This window comes from Corvus cornix, chromosome 11, assembly GCF_000738735.6.
Source record: "Corvus cornix cornix isolate S_Up_H32 chromosome 11, ASM73873v5, whole genome shotgun sequence".
Lineage (NCBI taxonomy): Eukaryota > Metazoa > Chordata > Aves > Passeriformes > Corvidae > Corvus > Corvus cornix.
Window position 1 is genome coordinate 13,253,740 of NC_046341.1, and position 7,136 is coordinate 13,260,875.

At 43.1% G+C, this 7,136-nt stretch overlaps 1 long non-coding RNA gene across 2 annotated transcripts in view; it reads left to right on the forward strand.

The window, feature by feature from the left end:
• The window catches only part of LOC104687449, a 31,652-nt gene extending 26,160 nt beyond the window's left edge, over window positions 1-5,492 (forward strand). For both annotated transcript variants that reach the window (XR_005602902.1, XR_005602901.1), the window contains exon 5: window positions 3,906-5,492. This is a non-coding gene — a long non-coding RNA (uncharacterized LOC104687449). The remainder of the gene's footprint in view (window positions 1-3,905) is intronic.
• The last annotated feature ends 1,644 nt before the right edge of the window (window positions 5,493-7,136 follow it).

Below are 7,136 nucleotides of genomic sequence, written 5' to 3' on the forward strand. Positions count from 1 at the left end.
GTGAGAGACCTTGGTTGCTAGGAGGAAAGCATTCAAGTGTTTGCTTATGTTTTGAATGTGTTAAGAGAGTGGAATAAACAGATAACACCACGCCTCTGAAATAACATTTTCTTAAATAGTGAAACTCTTCCCTAATGAAGAAATTGCAGTAATCGCATTTCCTGAAAAATAGGGAGTTATGGTATCTGTGTAAATAAAGTGCTGTGTTTTTCCAAACACAAATCTGCTGGCAAATACGTTTTTGTATATTTGTGTAATTGGAGATTATGTATTTCAACTTCTTGTTGAAACACAGAAAATTTTTGCCTCTCCATAACAGGGTAAGGAGAGAGGAGTCACATCTGTGATTTGCAGAATCCATAGCACAGTGATGTTCTTTTTGGTAGTTATGATTATTCCTGTGCATCTGCCAGGAGGCCCATGGGCACAGAAAACAGGTCCAGCTTGAATCATTCTTCACTTTTTCCGTGAATGGTCTGGTGGAACTGTTTGCCAGTTCCTGCTGACACTTCTCTGGGGAACCACATTAAGCAATTGCTTGGGTCACCAGATGTCTGTGCCTCTTCCTTCATGTGCCAGCGCAGGCTGGGCTTGGAAGAAGGTCCTGCCCTGCTCTTGTTGTTTGCACACTGCCCAGATTTCTTGTGACTCGTGTCAGTGTGACAAAAAGCCCTTCCTATGCTCTGCTTGCTGCCTTGGATGTAGGAGTGCTGCTAGAGAAGAATAAATGCTTTGCAAGATCCCTGCCACTTTCTCATGCTGGAATTATAGAAGTCTAAAGGCTAGTTTCACACTTGGGGATCTTTTTGTCATCTTCTTGTCCTGCAAGAAAATAAGATACAAATTACTTCAAACACAGCACCTTCTGCTTCAACTTTGATGCAAAGGTCTTATAACTGAGAGAATTTATCTGTCTGTGTAAGAACTGAAAGATTAAATAGGCATTAAGCAGGCATTTAAGCTGTTTGGAGCCCTATGTGCCTCTGCTGTGTGTACATAAAGCTCGGCTCAGGGAAGCTAGCAAACGTTCTGCAGCCTCCAGCCATACCTACAAATTTGTGGTTCTGTATTTGCCCTTGACTCCCTTTAAAAGGCTCCTGTTGCTGCACAGCTTTATTCAAAGTTACCTCTGGTGAGGCAGAGTAGAGGATAACTTTTGTAGTAATTGGTAATCAAAAGGAAAGGGGAAACAAAGGAAAAGGCCAATAATGCAAGACAATCATTAAGTGCCAAATATAATTTGTCAAAAGTGTTCCTTCTAAATTGGATGGAGGCAGCATTTTTTCAGATCAATACTGCCTCACTGACTCCAGTACAGTTATGGTAGCTTTTGGCTGACAAATGGGAAGAATTGTGGTATGTCCTATGTGTAAACATTAAGAACAAAGAACTTAGTGGATTAATAGACCTTGACTGTGGTCACATATCGCTGTAAAATTGGGATTGGCAATATGCAAGGGTTGAAGTTGGCACAAATCACACACATGGCCTGATTAGCTATGAGCCAGCCTCGTAGATCAGCACAGCCAGAAGTTCAAAGCTCCACAGCAAACTGAGCTCAGTAGTAAATATTATCAAGGAGTACATAACCTGGTTCTTGGTGATCTTAGTGGGAAAACATATTGAATTCATTCAGAGTTTGAGCTATCAGAGAAAGTGCATTAAGTATTTAACCCAGCTGTTGCCCATCTTTAGCCATACATCTTACCCAGCCTTATACATTTAATTACCAATATAACGTGTTCTTGCTGTGACTTAATGCAATATTATATTCTTACTCAATGTTACTATGGGTCAAATACTGTGTTTTATTTCAAAATGCATGCTGGCAATAGAGAAAGCAGGTGTCATACAACAGAGGGGCAACCTCATAACAGGAAGTGGCATTTCAGCTGAAGTTTCAGAGGGAGAATGATATTCTGGCTATTTCCTAGACCAGAATGTCGTAGTAGCCTGCTGACAGAAGCAAGCAGTTCATCATTTCTTAGCTGGTGTTCATTAGCCCTCACAGTGCAATAGGAGCCCCTGGCTCTGGCAGCAGAATTCTGCATCTGTGGAGACAAAGCCCTCGTCATCTAAGCAAACCATAAAAACTTGTCCTGAGTCCCAAGAAACAGTGTTTGCACTGGAACTCGGGCATCTTAATTCACAGCCAGCACAGCTTACACTCGAGACCAGATGCAGTGTGCCACTCTGGGATCCCCTGGGAGGAAGGAGTCACCCATATGTGTGCACACCTACAAACCTCTGCATCTGGCAGCCTCACACCTTCCTGAAGACAGGTCTGCAGCAAGAAGGAGCATCACAGCTGCATTTTTCATCAGAAGAATATGCTAATTTTTGCTGCAACAACTGTATATAACCTGACAATTAATCTCTCTGGTCTCTGGGGTTCACTTTTTCTGTGGTTGTGTTTAGAATCCCCAAATGATTATGTACTAGGTAGAAGATACCTGATAATATATTGTCTTCCTATCTTTCTATTTTGTCTAAAGCTGTATTAATATAATTTCTTAGGTGTCATCGTGTCTTTCTCAACATCAATCCATTGTGAATCATGCAGACACAGCAATGAAAGAACAGAACCTGCTGCAGCCTGTGAGCTACAAGAAATTTCAGCTGGAGGGCTGCATAAGGGCTTTGCAAGACCACCAGTAATTTTTTATATTCAGAGCTAAATAGAGCAATAAGATGGAATTTAAGCTTTAGTGCAATGGATTGCAACTCTTCAGTCAATCAAATTATAGTTCAATCAGTTCATTTTAATCACTTCTCTGGAGAGAAGTAAACCCTTATGTTGAAGAATATGCAGCAATTTTATTGATGGAAAGTTTAATTGTTTCATTTTTCCTTACCGTCTGTAACACACTAGACTTTTAATCAGTGGGAACTGAAGTTATAATGAAGTAAAGTCCACTTTCCACAGTTCACAACTAGCTGAAAATAATTGGGTTGAGACTCCCATCCAGACAGTGTAATGCCTCTGGCATTTTCCTGAAAACTACACTTAATTGCTTTGCTGATGTTGTTAAGTGGTCCTAAGGGGGATGAAGTAGTAAAGCTGCTCACATATGCAGGGAAACAATACACAAAAAATGTCTTACAAGGTCCTTAAAGGAGGCCCAACTAGTGACTAGAAGACAATATATTGCATTTCCCTTCCCCCCACTTTTCTATACCAGAGAGAACACACAGGAGAGACTGATAAACTGGAAATTCTATAAACACTAACAGTATTTTTATTTAAGGGCAGTGAGCTTGGGAGCAGAAATACAGAAAACATCAAAGCAGAGCTCTTGCAATCAAACCTGCAACTTAAGGCTAGCCCAAGTTGCTTGGCATTTTTATGCTGAGCACTGGTGAGCTGCTGCCTGTCTTCAGCACCTTGGCCCGAAGAACAGATGTACTCTTGTCCCCAGGGAGGGAGGACAGCTTGCTCTCTGAGCTCTAAAGTGACAGCATGTGAGCCAGCCGTGAGCTGAAAGCCTTGTGCAGGCATCAGTGGGACCAGCACATGTACCCTGTTAGGCTCTAAACATAGCCAGGGAAGGAATAACACTTTGGCATTTCTCCTTATTTAGTACTCATGGCTGTATGGCAATTGTTTAAAATGATGAATTGATAGACTCAAGGATATTCTGATGAAGAAATACATTAGCTGCTTAATGGAGAAAAATATTTATTTAGGGTACTGGCCACTGAAATCAGTGTTGGAACAGGAGCTGTTTTGGGGAGAACTACCGAGCTAATTTAGCTCTAAGTGGGAGGGTTTTGTTGGTTTTCTTTGTCCTTGTTTATTTAGATACGTGGCACAGTAAAGCCTCTCTCAACAGCCTGACCTTCCTCAGCTTCTATTTGTGTAAACTTCAGTATGACCTTTCCTTATTCTGTTCTTGCTTTTACAGGCTCTGAGCTGAACAACTATCCCCTGACAACTTTCTAGAAAGGAACATAGGCAAAATTGAGCCATGGAGTTCTAAAGCTAAAATCTTAAAAGTTCCCTTAACCCTACATCTGACCCCAGGTGCCTTTGGGAGTCTCTGAGTTGGACCTCAAATGTTGGCCAGCATAACTCTACCAGCACCTGAAATGATGCTTTTTCCACTGAAACCGGCTGAAGTATAGACAGGACTCAAGGACCTTGACATGTGGCCCCATGTGAGCCTCACCATTCCCCATAATAAGCTTTAACACTTATTTCTCCTATGGTGAAATAATAACTTCCCATGTGCTGGAACTGCCAACCATATGCCAAGGAGATGAGCCCTCAGTGCGAAAGTGCACTGTGTCCAATTCAATCTGCTTGCCTGTCTCTGGGAAAACAGCTCAGCAGCAGCAGCAGTGCTGGGCTCTGCTGTTCCCAGGGTCCTGTTTTGTCATAAGTAACGTGGTGTGGAATGGTTTTATCAAATGCACCAAATGATGACTGTGTTGCAACAACTGATGGGAGACAGTGCTTGGGTTTTGTACTCTCAGAGATGCTGAGGAACCAGGGCAAATCTACATTGCAGAGGACAAAAAACCAACCTGATGTGCCTGGCTGAAATTTGCCACTACGCTATCTGGCTGTTTTAGAGGGTACCCTGCCCTGACCCTTCTTTTTGGGACAGGGTTGCTGTCCCAGAAGTTCTTCCTGGAGCTGTAATGCAGTCCCGTGCAGCAGCACAACTGCCAGCTGGCCCTTATTGCCAAGCAGAGCTGCTTGCTGGGGCTCACATGCTTTAAAGTCTTACCCTGGGTCTCAACGGAAACAAGGAGGAGAATGATTTGACACGTTACCCTGATTTGACATACTGCATGGTTACAACATGGTGTGTCCTCCACATGAAATCCAAACTATGTGTTAGTGTGCAGGCACAAATCTAACTCTTCCTGATAAACTGTTCATGTGGAAAGATACAATTTGCATGGTTGTCATCAAAGCCAGCGTATGTATTCATTTGTGGAAGCATGTCAGACACCATATGTCACTAATATGCCTTTGATATGTTGGTGTCTGAATTATTTTTTTAGCTGCTGAATGGCATATGTTTAAATGTAAACATCTGTTCTGTGTCTGTACTGTCTGTATTATTTTTTCTTTATTTCTGTATTCTCTTTTGACTAAAAGTTTGATTTAAACCTAGAAAAAGTGTGGGATTCATCCTATTTTTAAAGAACAGTTTTTGTAGTATTTTAACATGTGGCCAATGGGTATCTTCTCACAGATGAGAAGGTCACTTAAAAGAGAATTTCTTCCCTTTCAGTAACCAAAAAAAATTCAGTTCCCAGGCAAAATAAAAATTAGATTTGACTACAAGTTTGTTAAATGAAAAAAATATTGTTTTAGTTTTGAGCAGGTTCTGCAACGTATGGATTTGCTGAAAAGAAATCCTTGTAAGAGCCATATGTTACACCATGATGACAGTAAATTGGTTGTATCCAGAAACTTTTTTGATTCAGTTAAAGAACTTGCAGTGTAATAAATGATTTAATAAAGGAATGAAATAATATGCTATGTTTGTTAGGCTATTCATTATACATGGGTGAAACTCAAAAGCAGTGTCACAACAAAGGGACTCAAAAGCAGTTATTGCAACTCATCAATCAACTGAGCCACTGCGGCACCCTTCAGAATGCTACAGCCAGCCTAAAAGGCATGGTCTGGGCAAAAGCAGGGAATGAAACTTTACTATCATAGCAAAAGAAGAAGAGAGTTTATGAACCAGCTGGGGATACCTGGAGAGTCCAGACATGAGTGTCTAACGCTCAAGTGCAGGAGGGGCTTATGAAACATTGCAAAGTGAGCAGCTGTGTTGGACTCACCAGCGTGAGTGGGTCAGCAGGAAGAGGCCCGTAAGGAAGCAGCCATGGTGGCCCATCGTGAATCTGCAGAGCTACAGGTACCCACGCAGTGAACCTTCCAGCTGAGCTCTGGGAGTGTCCCAGGACTACGGCATTCTGCCTTTCGGCAAGAACTCACCCAATTCAGCAACAAATAACAAATGTCAGCTCTTGGTGGACTTAGGCAGCCTAGGCTTTATTTTCTGTTTGTATGGTTTGGCTCAGGCATTTAACAGACAAATGGCCATTGAATATAACATAGGAAAATCAAATCTGTCTAAATCCAAAAGCTTCATGTCACTGTCACAGAGTCATAGCATTTCATAGCCACAGCTTAAAGCAAACCACATCAAAACAAACCACGAACAGCTGAGTGCAGTTGACCACCAGCTAGTTCATAAAAAGTGCCTGGAGTAGCCCAAAACGCACCTGCGGCCATGGCAGAGCCACTGCCCGGGCAGCGGGGCCGGCCGGGATGAGGGGCCTCGGAATCAGTCAGTGCCATCTTGTGGCATTTCAGGATATTAAAACGCCCTTGAGCTATAGTAACTGCAAATGTCCTTGGAATCCGCCACAATTCCAAAAATTGCAATGGTACCACATACAAAGCCCATGCAGCTACGTGTGCTTGGCCATAGCTGCCGCGGCTGTGCATGGAGAGGCTCAGCACCTGAATGATTAATGAGGCAACTGCCTACCAATTATGGCTCATTGGAGGGGCACAGATTAATGCACGTAATTAGAAATACTGGGAACAGATGGAGAATTTTGCAACATCAAAAGCCTGCTCCTTATTAGCCATGTCCTGCGCGGGCAAGTACAGCGCCAGGCAAGTGGTTTGCCCTGCACAGCCGTCTGGGGCAGAGCTGGCACCCCGGGAAGAGGCTGCTCCCACAGGACACCCACCTGGGATTGTGTGTGGGTGCCTGCAGTGCCCGGGGCAAGGCTGAATTGTGCTGAAAGCCACTGGCCAGCCCCCATCACCCACCGACCAGGGACCCTGCGAGCACAGCCCGAGTTTGATGCTTGGAGGTGGCTGCTGCTGCTGCATCACTTGCAGCCTCAAACCCTTCCCTCCAGACCCCCAGCACTCATTCCAGGCACCAGCCTGAGGCTGGGAAAGAGCAGCAGCTGCTATTACCAGCTCAATAAAAAAAATCTTTAAAAGTATTCCTAACATCTGTCTTCCTCTCCCCGCCCACCCAAATAGGTGGAAAGGGCCTATAAGCTTTCGTATTATCATTTTATACATATACTAACCATATAAAAAGAGAAAATGCACTTCATTTATTTCATATAATAATATTTACCTA